Source organism: Cotesia glomerata, linkage group LG10, assembly GCF_020080835.1.
Source record: "Cotesia glomerata isolate CgM1 linkage group LG10, MPM_Cglom_v2.3, whole genome shotgun sequence".
NCBI classification, from domain to species: Eukaryota; Metazoa; Arthropoda; class Insecta; order Hymenoptera; family Braconidae; genus Cotesia; species Cotesia glomerata.
In genome coordinates this window covers 2601062-2619817 of record NC_058167.1, presented here as the reverse complement: position 1 = coordinate 2619817, position 18756 = coordinate 2601062, and the positions used below count along the sequence as shown (strand labels likewise).

General features: G+C 32.8%; 2 long non-coding RNA genes across 2 annotated transcripts; both read right to left on the bottom strand.

Annotated features, from left to right (window-relative positions):
• Positions 1-288: 288 nt before the first annotated feature.
• Positions 289-15367, bottom strand: LOC123272780. Its single transcript, XR_006511163.1, has 3 exons — positions 15356-15367; positions 12500-12504; positions 289-827 (listed from the first exon to the last, which is right to left on the bottom strand). It is a non-coding gene; the product is annotated as an uncharacterized LOC123272780 (long non-coding RNA).
• On the bottom strand, positions 4016-5088 carry LOC123272779. The gene is made up of 2 exons (XR_006511161.1): positions 4667-5088; positions 4016-4255 (listed from the first exon to the last, which is right to left on the bottom strand). It is a non-coding gene; the product is annotated as an uncharacterized LOC123272779 (long non-coding RNA).
• Positions 15368-18756: the final 3389 nt, after the last annotated feature.

The following is an 18756-nucleotide window of genomic DNA, read 5'->3' as shown; positions in this document are numbered from 1 at the left end:
TCTAATTTTAATTCCCTTTAGTTTTATTTTAATTTATAATTTATAATAAATTTAATCGACAGAATTTCGCTCAGATGAATGACGCAATTTAACTCAAATTTGTCGATATTGAACTTTCTGATTTTATAAATTTTAACTTGAACTTATTTGACCAATTTTATAGAAATATTAATTTTAATTTTAACCTCTTTTATTTTTAATTTTGAAATTTTTCGACTTGTCAAATTTTCTATTTATTTAAATTTCATTTTAATTAATTTTAACTTCGACTTATAATTTAGATATTTTATTTGAATTCGGATAATTAATTAATTAATCAAGTAGGGTGATTGGAAGACGGAACCTGGCCTGTGCCTAGAATTTCCGGGAGCGACGCAATAATTTACCGAGGTTAAATTTTCTGTACCTGAGAAATTTTTGGCGATTTCTTTTCTTTTAATTCGGCTTCCGTTGTCGTTTCTGTGGCCTTCGGTCTAGGCAAATTTTGTCCGCCAAATTACACAGCTTTATCAGGTATCTCGGATCTGGTTAATTGCGTCGTAGCTCGGGATTTAGTCAACGGTAAATTAAATCTGTTTTCCAAGATCACGTGCTGGTGTCTCGGGCTCCGGCTTCACAATGTCGCTTTTCGGTGCGCCAACTTCACTTGCCCCTGGTGTGGAATTATCCCCACCCGCGGAACGCTTATTTTCTAGGCCCCGGAACTTATGTTAATTTTTATTGTTACTGCGCGAGCATCCTAGACCACAGCGCCCAGTGATCCGTCGATAACTAACCGCGGCTAGGGTGAGGACCTTCAACGGATAATGAAGGAGCCCCGTGACAAACTAAACTCACTATAAATAAAAACCAACTTGAAACTTTTTTCAATAATTTATCATTCGTCGTTTATCATGCATTCAAATAACGCGCCAATAATATGCACAATGACGTCAGACCAATCACATCACGTTTTACATCACGTGATTTTTACATCATATTTGACCACTTTTATTTATTTATTTATTTAAAAATTATTTGTAAAAATTAAATTTTTTTCTTACATAGGTATTTTATGTGTATCAAAGAATTTATTAACTGAACTTTATTTGCAAAATCATTTTCATGCAAATACCCAACTTGTTATCAAATCCAACTAAACAATTATATTTTTTATTACCGATTTCCTTACTCAATATTATTAAATAAAGTAAGCAATAAAATTGATGTTATTTTTTGTAACCACAAGTCATACGAATATACGTAATTAAAACGTTAAATACACAACAAACAATATAAGTTAGGATTAATTAGTAATCAGAGCCAATTTCATTGTTTCCTAGGAAAAAAATTAGGAAAACGGTTGACCCTAAAGGCCATCCCTGCAACTTCCCACTCATTTCGTACTTAAGCGCACAAACCTACATTTATTACGTTTTTAAGCTCTTCGAGCTCAAAAAAATAATTTTCGTATCATTTTGAGCTCTTCGAGCTCAAAAATCTGCTAGAAGTTGAATAAAGCACTATTTTTCGATTTTTTAACCGCAATAACTTTTGAATGAATGAACCGATTTTTACGTGGTTGGTGGCATTTAACGCAGTTTTTAAAACCTTATGAAGAACTTTTAAGTTTAAATTGATCGAACAAGGAATTTCAAAGTAATTCCCAAAAAACGATTTTTTCGATTTTTTTTCGTTAACGATAACTCACGAACCAATTAACCGATTTCGACCGAGCTTGCGGCAATCGACGTTTTTTTTTATGTTAAGAGCTGATTAGTTTTTGGAATTGATCGGTCGAGCCGTTTAAAAGTTATGAGAGGTTTATATACATCCACACACACACACACACACACACACATACATACAGACGTACGGACATCATCACGGAAACATTCGGGGAGGCTTCCTAGGACCTCAAAACGTCAACATCCGTTGAAAACTCGATTTTCGAAAAACGGGGTGAAACCAATAACTTCCCGATTTTTGAAAATTTTCAATTTTCTTAGCGGGAAGTTAAAAATTATAGAAGCAAAAACCATGCTTGCATGACTTAGTTGTGATTGGAACTCATTTCAAGTTACCTCTTAAGCGACATCTTAACAGCTTATGAGATCTTAAACTTCGCTTCTGAAAGTTAAATTAATTATATTACTGTTCAAATTTTTTCAATTTTTACACGCTTTATATTAGCTTCACTTGTATGTCAGTTTGTTTGTTTGTCAGTTTGTCAGTATGTCAGTAACTCTCCGTGGGTAATCTGCGCGCCTGCGGCCTTCCTTGGTTCTGGTAGCCGTTTCTCAGGCTCGCTCTCCGAAATCGAACTCTGATTCCCCGTATTTATAATATTTATAAATAATTATTTTTTATTAGCTTCATTTGTATGTCAGTATGTCAGTATGTCAGTATGTAACTCTCCGTGAGTAATTTGCGCGCCTGAATATTTTTGATAATCAACAAATAATAGTTTAAAAAAACTAAAAAATCACGCTTTTATAAATAAACCAAACTAAAAAGTAAAAAATAAATAATAGTTTAAAAAAGCTAAAAACACGCTTTTTATAGAAAACCAAACTAAAAAATAGAAAATAAATTTAAATTAAGAATAGTGTTAAAAATTTCAATAAATATAAATTAATAATAGTGTAAATAAAAAAAAATGTATTTTATTTTAAAAAAAGCGTGGGGTGCTTTTTAAGATATTATCAAAATGATAATCACTCTACTCATATCTGTCAATAAAATATTTATAACTATTGACACCATGCACCTCACGCTTTTTTTAAAATAAAATACATTTTTTTTATTTACATTATTATTAATTTATATTTATTGAAATTTTTAACACTATTTTTAATTTAAATTTATTTTCTATTTTTTAGTTTGGTTTTCTATAAAAAGCGTGTTTTTAGTTTTTTTAAACTGTTATTTTTATAAGATGTTTTCATAATTTTATAACTACTTCTATTTTGTATCACAATATGTATTCTGTTAAAATAAACTATATATAAAGTTAATTCAATATAAGTAGACTTTAATTTTTTAGTTTATATTTAAACTTCAGAAGAAAATATGATTTACGAGTGTTAAATTACACTTCGTAACAATAGAACTCAAAATTCAATAAATTTTTATTATTAAAATATCTTGAACTGGATATATATGTTGAATAACGCATTTTACTGAAAAAGTATTAAACAATTTTTGTAGGAAATTTAATATTCTACAAGTTAACTATTGAAGTTTTTATCGTTAATCCATTCGTTTCGTTCATAACTAAAAAAATATGTTAACTATTGTAAAAACCGGGCTTTCGGTACTGACATAGACCAACCGGTTGAAGTGACAATAAGATCATAAAATTCAACAATTTAATGGAAGTACTTAAAATTCAAATTAAGGGCTGATTTTTTGTGAGATTTTTTTTTGTTGTTGTAAGTAACAATATTTTTGTGTCCGGGGAGAAAAAAAATGTTTGCTCCGAATGAAGCACCCTAATCCATATGGAAAAATTCACTTGCGAAAAAGATATATGAACATATATGTATATGTTTTACGAAGATTTTCATGTGACTAATATTTGATAATATATCTTTTTCGACATCTAAAAACTAAATCAAATGTCGTAAGCCATATTAAAATTGCGCTATCAGTTTAAAAGATATCATCCCGAGTTGAAAAAATTAACTTAAATGAACTTAACTGCTATACTAAGACAATTGATTTAAGTTTCATAAAAGTTCATTTTTTCGACTCGGGATAGTTCAAGAACTTTCAGTAAAATTTTATTTTAATTAATTCCAAATATTTGAACTCAAAGAGCTCAAACCGGATAAACACTTTATTTTTTAGATCGATAACTAAAAAAAAAAACTTCAACTTTCATTTTGAGCTCTAAGAGTGCAATTATTAATTTATAATTAATTTTTGTGTTCTAGTGATTAATGTTCCAAAATTTCAGAGATATCTCTGAAAAAGCCATATGACTTGTAGGATTGATCCCTTCGTATATCTTTGAGAAAGAAAAAATTCACTGTTGATTTGTAAATCTTATTTTATTTAGTATTATTAATTGAACATGAAAGTTACAAACCCAAAAATGGCCAGATACTCAAATTGTTATTATAATATCATTTGTAAAAAAAATTTTTTACATCTACGTATATTCACATACATATTGCCCCTCCCCCGTTATCAATTGTACTGGAAATATATTTGTATTCATCTTTTAGAACGGTCTGTGTATCCTTTAGATGCCATCTAAGCTTCTTTAGCGCTGTAAAAATATATGGATAACATTATTATATTTTTCAATAAATGATTATATCATGTGGTAAAGAGCAATTCAAAACGATTTGAGACTATAGAAAGAGTTAATTGACAGAGTTAAGCCAGAACTAAAATCACATGCAGTCGAAAGTCGTTTTGTTTGTCTTCACACAGTAATACGTTTTTCTCGACGCATGATATAATTTTCACATGACTTGTATTAAAACTTTGAGATTTACAGTTAGTTATCACAGTTAACGAGCGTTATACCAGTCAACAGTTAAAGAGCGATTTTACATTTTTCAGCTTGTGTTTTAGTTTATGAAAACCAACTGTAGTTCCAGCTAAGTTAGAAAGAAGACTTAACGCACTTGAAAAATCAAAGTTTCGATGGAAGTAAAATAGAAAATAGTATTACCATAACGGATATTCTTTGGGGTCCATGCAACTCAAAGTGACAGAATCAAAAAGTTGCCCATCGCCGCAGGTTATTAATCTAGGATGTCCTTCAACACAAGTTATCAACCTTCCGCAGTCACCCGGAACTGCAAACCTATAAAAAAAATAAATAAGTAAATGTCAAAGCTGTAGTAACAAGTACAAACGTTTAGTCTCGATTGCCTAAGCGGCACACTAAAAATATATAGATACCAAAAAAGTTGCCTGATGAAATGTAACAGTGCATATTGGATGTACTCGTGCTCGTAGGCAAATCTAGTGTACCGACCTTTGTCAGTTTAATTTTCAGTCACATAGTAACACTGTCAGCCGTTTGTCGGAGAGTTGAGGATAAAAGTAAGAGAACAGGCGAGGAGCAGGGAGTCGATCTTCGTGCGTACAGTCGGTAGGATCTCCAAAGAAACAAAGGAACAAAACACCAACAAGATGGAGTCGGTTGTATTAGCAAAGACAAGGTCGGCTCAGTTAATCGGTTTATTCAGTTAGTCGGTGGTCTGTGAGAAAGCGAGTTGGTCGCAATCGTAACGGAGTGATCGTTACCCGTTAAAAACCCTTTTATCCGTACTAAGTTAGTTATCGACGGATCACAGTGCGCTGTGTTCTTAAGCCCTCGTAGTCATAGTTTGAGACTAGCAAGTGAGTCCCCGAGGTGGAGGTGTCGGCGTAGTAAGAGTGGAGAGAGCAGAGGAAGAAAGAAACGCACCGACAAAATTCTGTAGAGTTATTGTGGCCGAACAGCCTAGCTGTACAACACGCGTAAAAATTCTTCAACTTAGGTAATTATTTGTATTTCGCTTGACTAAAGTGGAACGAAGCGATAAAACTTTATTAATTTAATGCTTGCTAGGTCTTCATGTCAGCCTGCTTGAATTAATCTTAAATTGTAATAAGTTCTAATGCTGATTTGTGGTTACAGGTAAAATAATTATCAAAGAGTACGTGAGGTGGTGATCGAAGTTTTTGCCACCAAGCAGAGTACCTCACCGAAGAAAGATTAGTACCAGTATCGAGACGAGGAGTTGCAGCTCACTGAGGGAGTGCAAATAAAATTATAAAAACTCCAGGTACAAATATTACGTCTGAATAATTTCTCGGGTGTGCGGCATCAGCCAGGCCTTCATGTCGGCTGAAGGTCATCGCCATTTTGCTTTCAGTCACAATCACTAGTTTTAGAATAGTTAAGAATAAATTTAGAATAATTTAGAAAAGTCCAGAATAAAAGTCAGAATAAGATTAAGGATGAATTTAAGAATAAGTCAGGTATAAATGACTAAATATTTAATTAATAATACCAGGAATGATTTCGGGTTATTAATTAAACACGTAGGCAGAGTCTGGTTTAATTTTACTAAGAATGATTTCAGTTTGTTAATTCATGATTTCAGTGCCATGTGAAAAATTGTTTTCTGGTAATTGAGTCCGAGTAAAAACAGTTTAATTTTGTGTAAATTAAAATCATGAAAATATTTTAGTAAAAAAAAGTTTTAGTAAAATCATTTAAAATAAAATTAATTAAGGAGTCGTACTCGAACCTTTACGTGAGATAGACGTGTCTATACAGTGAGAGTGGTTCTTATACAGTGCGTATTTTATCTAATAAAACAGTGTGTAAAGTTAGTAATTTATCCAACAGTATTCCTCCTAAAGAACCTAACATACGAACAGACCAGTAAAGAATCTAGTCCAGTTCCGGGAAGGTGACCCAGTAATTTTTGACTACAGAAATTACATCACCCCAGCTAAAATGTCCCAAAACCGTGAAGACGGCTATGCCGATGCAACCAAAAGTGAATTTTTCGTAACAAAAGACTTCGCTATCATAATTGATACGATCGATGGTGTAGCTATCAAAGACTACGTAAAAGCCATTGCCACAAAAGTTTTATCCGCTAATATCCGATTTGTCTCACGTATCTCCAACAACCGCATCTGTATATACCTCGCTAATAAATCTATTGCTGACGACCTAGTGAACAACCACAAAAACATCAAGATCAATTCATCGATACTTAACATTTGTCCACTGGTGACAAGAAACAAAAGAATCGTCTTCTCAAATGTACCGCCGATCATTCCCCGCAATTATCTACATGATGCCCTAGATCGCCTAGCAATCCGAACAACCTCCTCTTTTTCATTTCTACGTATTGGAATTAATGAACCAGGATTCACCCACATTATGAGCTTCCGAAGACAAGTCTAAGTTAATCCAGATGATGTCACCAAAATCCCAGAGTGCCTGCAAATTCCATTTGATGACGCTATCTATAATATCTACCCCTCCTCCGACTCACTAGCATGCTTCACATGCCACAAAGAAGGTCATCTAGCCAGGGACTGTCCAGACAACAAAACTTTCACAGTAAGTGACAGCAGCTCCCTGACAACCCCCTCCCCTCCAACAGAACAATTGCTTCCTCCCAATGTCTCTCTAACTACAAGAGAAGACACAGGTAACACAAGCCTAAACGACACAGCAATTTCATCAAAATCACAGTTCATCCGCCCACCTACCCCTCACCCAGTGCTCTTCGAATACACAACAGATAAACGTGCCCTCTCATCATCATCCTCCTCTGATATGTTAATGGACATAGACTTGTCCAAGGCAGCCAGAACAGCTAACAGCTCCCTATTCAAATCCAACCCCAAAAAAACCAAAACTGACAGAGATCGCAGCCCAGCTACAAGATTCGAAATTCCAACTATAATTAAAGAAGTAATCTTAAACAATCCAGGAAAATACAAATATGACTTTGACCAACTCCAGAATCTCTTCGATAAATCTTCAACTACGGAATCTCTAAAAGAGGTCTTTACCGAATGCAACTTTAACCCAATTGAAATCAGATCTATGCTAACAAACCTGTACAGCAGTCTGTCTAACGGAGGTCAAAAAACCAGGTTCACAAGATTGAGGAATAGAATAACTGAGGAGTTCGAACTCCCACCTCTAGGAAAACCCAACCAAACCTCTGACTCTGAATCTGAACCTGACTCCTTCAACGATAGCATCAAATCCCTTACCCCCACTGCCTAATAGCCTCCTCTTCCCACAACCTATCTCTTCCATATCTGATAATCTAAATCCTTTTACTCCCTCAATATGAATATACTCCAATGGAACCTCAATGGTCTAACAGCAAGATTCGACTACTTAAAACTCCTTATCTTAAACAGTAACCCTGACGTTATCTGTATCCAAGAATACCACTTTAAAAACAACTACCACACAATTTTGAGAGGCTACACTTGCTTCTTCAAAAATAGAAACTCCCCACACGCCAGCGGTAGAGTTGCAATCTACGTCCGCAGTAACATCCCATGTAAACAAATTAAAATTAATAGTGATCTTGAGATAGTAGCAGTAACAATTCAAACAAAACAAAAACTCCATATATACAACATATGTATAGCCAACAGCCACATCCTAAGAGACAATGAACTAGTTCACATTTCAGATCAATTATCCCTTCCCTATATCATTCTTGGAGATTTTAATAGCCACAACTGCATCTGGGGCTCACACAAAACTGACACGATCAGAGGTGCCATGATTGAGAACTGAAAAGACGATAACAACCTCAACATCTTAAACAATGAATCGCCAACCCACTTCAATAGTTCATCTGGCACTGAAAGCTACATAGATCTCTCTTTTTACTAGCCCTAGCTTAACGCAACTAACCACATGGAGAGTAAATGAAAGCTTATACGACAGTGACCATTTCCCCATTCACATATCCGTTGAAGAAACAATCAAATCCAACTCGGAAACTAATACGCTTAAGTGGATATTTCACAAAGCTCAATGGACCCATTTTGCCCATATCTTGGAAGAAAAAATCAGCCTCATAAACCTAACTAACCCAGAGAAAACAATAGATAATATCATCAACAAACTTATCCTCGCCATTAAAGAAGCCGCCGACCTAACTATACCTAAATCAACAAACAAAAAAACCAAACAACAGTTTGACTGGTGCACAGAAGATACAAAAAAATCGCTAGAAGAAAAAAAAAGAGCCTTCACCAACTACAGAAACAACAAAAATAACCTTGAACTATTTATCTATTACAAAAAATGCCGTGCAATAGCAAGAAGAAACCTCAAACAATCCAGGAGAGCATCATGGCAAGACTTTGTCTCCTCACTTAATGCACAAACGCCTACTGACCAGGTTTGGAAGAAAATAAGAAAAATCAACGGCAATAAAACATCCAACATCTCAACAGTTCTCATAGACCAAGACAACAACCCAGTCACCACTGATAGAGACAAAGCTGAATTACTAGCTAACTCGTTCTCCTTCAACTCAAGCGATGAGAACCCACTCTAGACCTACAAATTACCGCCCAATCTCTCTCACTTGCAATCTGGGAAAAATCATGGAAAAAATAATTAATCAACACCTATCCTGGTATATAGAAAACCTCCAATGGTTCTCAACAAAACAAAATGGGTTCAGAAAAGCGCATTCCACTAACCATCACCTCTACGAACTTTATAGCTTCATTAAAAACGCATCCCTGACGGATCCAAAGTGCGGTAGAGTACGGTAATGTACGGAAAATTTACGGTAGGGTACGGTAGAGTATGGTACGTACAGTGATTTACCGTAATACAGTATGACACCGAAAATTACGGAGATTGTACGGCAAAGTACCGTTATGGTACGGAAAGATACCGTGATTGTACAGTAAAATACCGTAATTGTTAGTAAAATACTATAACTATCCGGTAAAAAAATTAGTTTTTGTGCGCTAAAGTACCATAATTGTACGGTAGCTGTTTATATTATATCATATTAAAGTTTATACTTCTATTTGTGTCATGTGTATTATAAAAATATTGTAAATTATTTCTCTGTATTAATTGCCGTCGCCAAGGACTTATGATATCAGTGCAACGTTGAATAAACTTAATAAGAAAAAAAAAAAAAATTAATTAAAATTAAGATAAATAATTTTTAGAGTAAAATTTAATTGTTGAAAATAAAATTGTTTGAAGTAGAATTAGAATCCGGAAATATTTTTTAAAATTTTTAATTAAAATCATTTACCGTAAAATAGAAAATAAATCACTTGTAAAAAAAAATCATGATAAAAATTTAGACACAAAATTTACTACAAAGACGCTAAACCTCAAGATAGTCGGCCATCTTGTCTCACGCTGGAACTCTGAATAGAGGACACCCAAGGTCGAGACTAAAATCTTAGTTCATTTTAAAATAAAATCACGTAAAATAAATTCTAAGTTTTTAAGAGACATAAAGTAACATAAAGTAAAGTAAAATAATTTATTTGAAATAAAATAAAACTCAGTTATTCAGGAACAATTAAATAATTTAGTTAAAAAAATAAATTAAACAAAATAATTGATAAATTCTAAATTCGTCAAATAAAACACATAAAAATAATTCATAAATTCTGACAAGATGATTCGGACAAAAATAAAAATAATTTAGTAAAATAAATTTGTAAAATTCTGGCGAAATAAATTAGACAGAAGTAAAATAATTTAGTAAAATTCAGTTGTAAAATCTCGGGACGCAACGAACACATTGTCGGCAGATTATTAAGACTTCTCTCGTCAGATTTTAATCTATTAATCCACAGATTCGGTAGAATCTGGCGCCAATTTCCGTTCAAATCCATTGTAAACGGAGCGCCAGACTACCGAGTGTGTTTACCGTAAGCAGAACGATATTTTCAGGTTGCAAAATTTTATTCATTCTACAAACCTTTTTTTTCTTCAATGATACTCTATAATAATACGTTATATGTTATATTATCAATATTAATTAATAATGGTCTTTGAAAATAATAAATTCTATTTAAAATTAATTAAATTCACTGGCACAAACTATAGCGACCCAAATTTTTAGATCCTGACTTTTTTCTTATGGAGAAAGTGACATGCCACAGACTAAATAATTCGAGAATCCATGGTAATCCTTCTATAGATAGGAAACTATAGTTAGAAAAAGATATTTCACAGCTTGCACCTACACCCGCCAGGGTGCGCTAGAATTATTTCTACATGAAATGTAGCTTCAAGAGGATAGTTTGTTATAAAAAATGCAGCCAACGCGAGATTTAAGTTGATACCAATTTTCAATTTTTATTATAATTACAAAAAATACTAAAATCCGAACAAAAACAGTTTCACCGTAAAAAATCGCGCCAAGTCCACGTTCATAAGACTTTTAAGAAAAAAAAATTTTTTTTTTTTACAAAAAGATATAAAATCAAAATATTAAAAAATCCAAGTAACCGATATGATTGTATATAATTTTCGGAAATTAAAAAACATTTTGTTGTAAATTTAAAAATTAAAGAAATAATTTTGGAACGTACTTGGTGTGCGTCATTGTGTATGTCAAATTTTTTTTCAGTCTTAGTAGATAGATTTTACGAATTTTATAAAAAGTAAAATATTTTGCAACCACGCACACTAAATACGTTCCAAAATTATTTCTTTAATTTTTAAATTTACAACAAAATGTTTTTTAATTTCCGAAAATTATATACAATCATATCGGTTACTTGGATTTTTTAATATTTTGATTTTATATCTTTTTGTAAAAAAAAAAAAATTTTTTTTTCTTAAAAGTCTTATGAACGTGGACTTGGCGCGATTTTTTACAGTGAAACTGTTTTTATTCGGATTCAAGATACGAAGACCTCTTGTTATTAAATATTTATTGGTGTATTATTAAGACCACGGCAATAAATTAGTTAAAAATTTTAAATTGGAAAAAATGGATAAATGGATTTAGGGAAAATTAGTTAATCGGATTTTGTTGGGGAAATTAATTTATATTAAATTAGGAATAAACTTGGAAAAATTAATTTGTAAAATTATGGGGAAATATTTCGTGTGTTTGGAAAAATAAAATAGTGTGGGTGGGTAGGATTATTATTACAGTGAAGCCTAGGAATTCATGGCATCCTCCTCTGTTTCCTAGGCACACTTAGAAGCCGTTGTATAGACGCCCGGGTCAGGGCTACAACGGTAGTAAGTTAGAAACCGCGGTATAGACGCTCCATATGAGGGTATCATCGAGAATAGGCTCTATGATAGAAATCGCTGCGTAGGTGGGAATAAGGCCTAATGTTAAATTCATTTAATTATTTTGTAAGGGGTTTTATTATTGTAAAAAGGTTGGTTAGATAAATAAGTTTTGAAAATGAATCTCTTCTAATGATTTTTGACTCCTTCCTAGCAATCTCTCACGAACCGTAGAATAACTCCATGCTTTGATCCAGTTTCTGGATACTGTGAATGAAAATCCAGTGGCGCCCTAAAGAAATATTAGGGGCGACTAAGAAGCAAACGACATCCCGTTTCACAATTTAGTCTCTTGATTGTCTAAGTCACTATCAACAAAGACCAGTCCATCGTGTTAAAGGACGAGCGTATTCATGGAAAGCCTTATTCATGAAGGACGACATTACTACCCGGAAAGTTATAGAACTGGCTCGAAATTTCATCTAAGTCTGACATAAAATTGATTTCATTTGTGATCCTATGGTGACGTAAAAAATTTTGATATCATTTTGACATCAAACTGATGGATATTTATTAGAGATGGGTAGTTCCGGGAAAATTCCGGATTGAATCTGGATCGTTTCCGGAGCGAAAAGGAACTAGTTCCTGGAATCATATCCGTGGAACTATTTAATGTTTTTAATTCTCATAAAGATTCAACTAGCAAATGAGGAGACATATTTTAATACAACATTTAATATAATTAGTATCACAATTACATTCACAAACTTTTTTAACAATTACTATTATCTTGCAACTTTCTTATTAATAATATATTATATTTTAAACAAATATAGGATAAAGTCACCAGTACCCAGCCCCCTACCTATTTCCAGCCTTCAATAGTATATGCCATGAATAACTACCCTCGCTGTTTAGCAACCCCGGTGGATCCACGATGGAACCACGGTTGTAGTGGACTTACTGTGGAGCCACGATGGAACCACGGTGGATCCACTGTGGATTTTGTGCCATTTTGCCATTGCGATTCCACCGTGGTCCAACAGCGGTCTTACAGTGGATTAACTGTGAATCTATTGTGGTTCGATCGTGGTTCCATCATGGTTCCACCTACGGTTTTATAGTGGAATTGTTGTAATTCTGCCATGGTTCCACAGTGATTTTACTGTGGTTCAACCGTAGGTTAATTTGTGGATTTATCGTGGATCCATCGTGATTTGGTGGTGGTTCTACTGTGGTTCCACTCATGGCTAAAAATTTAACTATACACTCTTGAAATATGTATAAATAAATAGTAAAATGTTTAAAGTTACTCTTCATCGGTCTTCATAAAAAAATCCTAAAATAATGCTCAAAAATCAGGGCGTCAAACCAGAAGACCTCCTTAAATTTGTAGAGTTGACAGATGAATTCTACGTATACTGTCAGATAACAAATTTTCAACTTTTCTTATTAAATAAATAATACCATGAAACCGAGTGGGTAAGTGTGCCTAAAACAGAAGTAGTGAAATTAGAAAATATCTGTATTCAGCAATTGCAAAAATGACGTTGTTTTTTAAGGTAAAAAGATAACTAGTTTTTGGAATCGATTAATACTCTTAGTCAGAGGTTTTTTATTTTTTGCCGAATTCTCTAAGATTTATAATTGATAATATTTCGAAATCGCTCGGGACAATCACTTCAAACAAATTTTCATGAAAAGTTGACATTTAAAAATTAAAAATAAATAAATAAATAAATAATAATAATAATAACTACTTCAGAAAAGAGGTTTTTTTTTTCAAAATTTGAAAAATGAAAAAAAAATTATTTTTTTCTAAATTCAGCTTAGGTCACACATTTTCACTGCAAAAAGTTTTAAGATATATAAGAATTGCAGGTAATTGTTTAGTTTCACGTTTTTAAAAGTAAACTATAGTCGTCGCAATTGAAATGTTAACTTAAATTTTACTCTGATAGAAAATCGTCAATGAAATTCATCCACTTGGTCTATCAATTTTTGGTGATTTGTTTCGTATTCTATGGATAAAAATAAACAAATAAAAAAAAATTTTTTTCAAAAATATTAATTTTTTGATATTTTTTCAGTTTTTTTTTTTTTAATCCAACAATTGACGTTTTTCATATTTTTTTTTATTCTACAATTGAAATTTTTCACAATTGTTTTTAATCAAAAAATTAAAATTTTTCAAAAAATTTAAAAAAATTTTTCTATTTTAGATTTACTCTAATAAAAAAAATATATTTTACAAGTAGAAAAAAAAATTCTTAAAAAATATTAATTTTAAGATATTTTGCTAAATTTTTTTCTAACCCAAGATTTGACATTTTTCATAATTTGTTTTTAGTTAAAAAATTTCCATGTTTCATGATTTTTCTTATCCTAAAAATTAACAATTTTGAAAAAAAAATTTTGAAAAATTTTTCTATTTTATATTTATTCTAAAAAAAAAAAAAAATATCTATTAAATAGAAAATAATCTAATCATTTTCATTTCACACCCCGTGAAAATAAACAATTACCGAATCTTACAATTGAAAATAGAAGTATAAGATAAATAATTGAGAATGGAAAACTAAATTTCAATTTTGAATGTCTGTAGATATAATTATTATTATTCATTTAATTTCTTCGTAAAGTTCCTTTTCAGATTCCACTTAGAACTAAGTCATTTGAAGACGCGTCATTTTAAAAGTTTATGAGACTACTGAGATTCAACTTATCTCAGTTGGCCATGTAGCGATGCGGGTAGCGCGTAAGTCTGGCGAGCGATAGGTTCCGAGTGCGGTTCTCGGTTAGGGCAAGGTGATTTTTATTTATTTCTTTATTTTCGGAGCGTATTAAGTTAATTTAGCATAAGTAATCCTCTCCTCATACCTCCTTACTCCTTAACTGTACAAATTGGACAGTAAATAATCCCTGTTCGTAAAAAAATACTCTCCCAAATTGGGGAAATCATTAATTTTTGTTTTTTTGTTAAAAAATGAATTTATATATTTTTTTATGTTCATAAACGATTTTTATAGTAGTAATTGTAATAATTGTCAATAACAAATTTTTATGTTAATAACAATTAATATTAATTACTACTACTTATTTTTTATAACAATAATAATTATTATTCATAATAAAAAAATTACGGTTAAAACAGAACTCGAATTTCGACTCTGGACCGACAATGGAACCATTGCAAATTCACAATGGAACCATTGTGGAGCCACAGTAGGAACACCGCTAAACCACCATCGAACCACAGTCAAATCACAATAGATTCACAAGAAAGCCTTTGCTGAACCACGGTGGAACCACGATGGCAAAACGTCACAAAATCCACAGTGGATCCACTGTTGTTCCACAGTACATCCCGTGTAGCTCCTCAGTGGACCCTTCATGTATCCACCATGGATCCTTAGTGACTTCAAGACCGCAAGGGTATAGTTTCCTTATGGCGGGGGCTGGAAATAGGTAGGGGGCTGGGTACTGGTGACTTTACCCTATATTAAAATTTATATGTCTTACTCATTTGATTAGAAAATATTTTGAATATATACTAAATTCATGAGATCATATTGAAAATAAAAATAGCAAAAGAAAAAATGATTTTTAAAATAATATCAATGTAGATTTAACTTTGATAATTATTAGCTATAAAAATAAGCTGAGATACTTTGGTAGCAGATAATCTAGATCTTTTTTCATTTTGAATTATGCCAGCCTTTGAAAAGATACGCTCGCACGGTACACTTGTAGCAAATAAATTTAAACGTTTTAAAACAAATTTATATAATATCGGGTAGACATTCCTACGAGAATACTACTATTGAAGTGGATTTTTTTATCTGTTAAGGTTTTGTTCATTTATATACTTATCGAGTTCAACTATTGTAGCTGCTATACTATTTTGAGGGGTTAAACTTGCTATTTTTTGATCAAACTTATCTCAAATAGAAACAGGCTGTGTACTACATGATGTTGGCTCTGTCGAAGAAAGAATATATGTTGATATTGGAGCCGAGACGTGAGTGAAAGTCAAATTGCTGGATGGCTCACTTCAAATACTCCGAATTTTCAATTTTGAGCCTTCAATAGCTTTCTCAGAATTAATTTCGTCACAAAATTCTTTTTTCTTAAATCTGGGATCCAGAATTGTTGATTCAGCATAGAGGAAATTTTTTTCAAAATCATTTAAACATTTATTCATTTCGGAGTGTAGCGATTTGAATAAATTATCAACCATTCCCAAAGCGTATTGGTTATCAATTCTCATTTTAGCATCCAATAACACTAGATGTTAGTCGACATGGTCTCTCAATAAGTCACAAAATAATACAGTCAACGCTCTCTGTATTTGACTCGCCCGTACAGGACCATTCTCTGTATTTGACTCGTCCTTGTCCATAAGAGCTATGTAAAATCGTCAAGTACAGAGGAAGAATGTGGTCAAATACAGAGAGCGGTCAAATACAGAGAGGTCCAATACAGAGAGCGTCGACTGTATTACTTTAGATAAACTCACGTTTGTTTATGAGCAAATTTCAACAGTAACATTGTAAAAAACTTTAAGTATGGATAGTGCTTCCTCAATCACAATCCAGCCGTCCGTAGATAAAGATAAGTTATTATTCATCAGGGCAAGAGTGGCAATATAGTAGGGGAGCCCAAGCGGGGATTTCGGGATTTACTAAAGCGCGGCAGATTAATATACAGGGGGATTCCTTGTACCCGGTTAAGTACCTCCACAAATCATGAGGCCCATATATAAGGCCGCCCGTGAAGGATACAGGATCAGATTAGTAAAAAAAAATTGACCATCAGAAATTCTCGAGCGCGTCAGATTAAGGTAGGGTGAGTTAATTACATCCTAAAAAGTGTATATTCCACTAATCTGATAATTTGAGGGTGACGTAAAGAAAGGGGAGGGCAGCAAAGTTGTAAAAAAAAAAACGTCATCTCGACATTCTCGAGCGTAGCTAAACTTTTTTTTATTTTGAAGGAAATAATTCAAGAATAATGAAAAATATATAATCTGACGATTTCCGCAAGCCGAAATAACAAAAATTCGTCGATAAAGTTAAATGCGTGCAGCTGCGTGATGCCTACATTTCCTTCTCCGCGTTTCTATTCCTCTCTCACTCTTTCTCTATCTATTACTCTCTCACTCCGTCCCCACTCTGGTTTCTGCTACACTTATTTATTTGCATGCTATTTCCTGAGCTTTCCAATTAATGAAGTTTGTAACGGGGTGGTTAGCCCTGTCCAATTGGTCACCCCTTTCCTCTTTGAAAAGGGCGCCACTGGGATTTTATACTCGGTGTCCCAGAAACCGGGGAGCATGAGAAGGAAAGATCGGGTCGTGAGAAGTTGAGAAAGGCTGAAAAATTAATACTGAGAAACAATTATTAACAATTTAATTATTTATTCAATGTAAACAATTTAATTTTAACAAAATTCCTTAACAATATTGCCCTTAAAATTAACCTATCAATTACTTAATTGTGAGGACCTCTCACCTACGCAGGCACTTGCCAAAACTTACAACTAAATATCATTAAATTCTTTTAAACATAGATCATTACGCATCTATCTTCTTAATTTCTTAACTCAACATAGACCATTACGCATCTATCTTCAATTTCTTAACTCAACATAGACCATTACGCATCTATCTTCAATTTCTTAATTCAATCATAGACCATTACGCATCTAGATTCTTAATTTCTTAATTTAATCATAGACCATTACGCATCTAGATTCTTAATTTCTTAATTTAATCATAGACCATTACGCATCTAGATTCTTAATTTCTTAAACCCTCGTACAACTGACGGAATAACAAACAACATATTTTACCCAATAAAAACTTCTTAATTATTCAATTATCTGAACTAATTTCACATAAACAACCTCGTCTACCTGACGGAATACCATATAATACCATAATTACCTAACTTCCATATAAAATCGTCCACCGACGCTAACTTCATTCTATAGAGTTCTCTACATTATTCATACATCTTAATTACCAATAAAACTGAATCTCAAAACTTCGCATTTTCCAAAATTACCAAAATTACGCCTAACAATTACTTAACACAAAATTCCGACCTTCGATTTTAATTCTTAATCCTCCTTAAATAAATTCTAAGCGATATTTCTTAATTAAATTCTGTCTCGAAAATTCCTAACTAAAATTAATTTATTATAGCCAACAGGCCTATAATAAATTACTAATAAATTCTTTACCAATAAATTAACAATTTATCCATTAAATATAAAAGTTCAGCGACAAAACTAACTAATTGACCTTGACAATAAAAACTAAAGTACGAATTCTTTAATATAAAAATGACCGCTTGAGAAATTAAATTTAATTATTTCAGCCTCTTAATTAAATCAATAATCAAATCTGGTCTACAATAATCGAAAATACCTGGAGACTCAATTATTGTTTTATTCAACGACGACTGATACTCCGATTTAACTTGGCGGGCTTAGCTGCTTGGCGTCTTGTCGTCTTGAACCAGAGTGCGGCAGGGTTGTCCAATTCCAAAAATGCCCTGATAACTTCCTCGGCGGTTGCTCTTTATTCTCGACGTCCAAATTTGCACTCTATTGACTAAAACTGATCTCAACAAGGTCACTGATTCACAAGGACAAAAGACCACTGGCTTCCAGAAGGGAAAAAGCCTCGATGTCCCTCCTGTCGGCTCTTTTATAACCCTCCAACTCCGGCTCTCGAACTTTCCTATTGTTATGCCCCGCTTTATTTTACGGGGACTGTAGTGGGGACTTTCGATTAGCACGCCCGGTGACAAGTCGAAACTACTTGTCAAAAATCAAAAGGTAAGGGAAAGCCCTGACCTACCGTGCGTTAATTAAGTGGTTGATAATGACCCCGGGAAGTTCGATTTTCCCTGTTACAAGTTCAATGATTAAAAAAAATACAAAAAAAAATTTTTTTGACTTCCCACTAAGAAAAATTAACAATTTTAAACAATTCGGGAAGTTATTGGTTTCACCCCGTTTTGCGA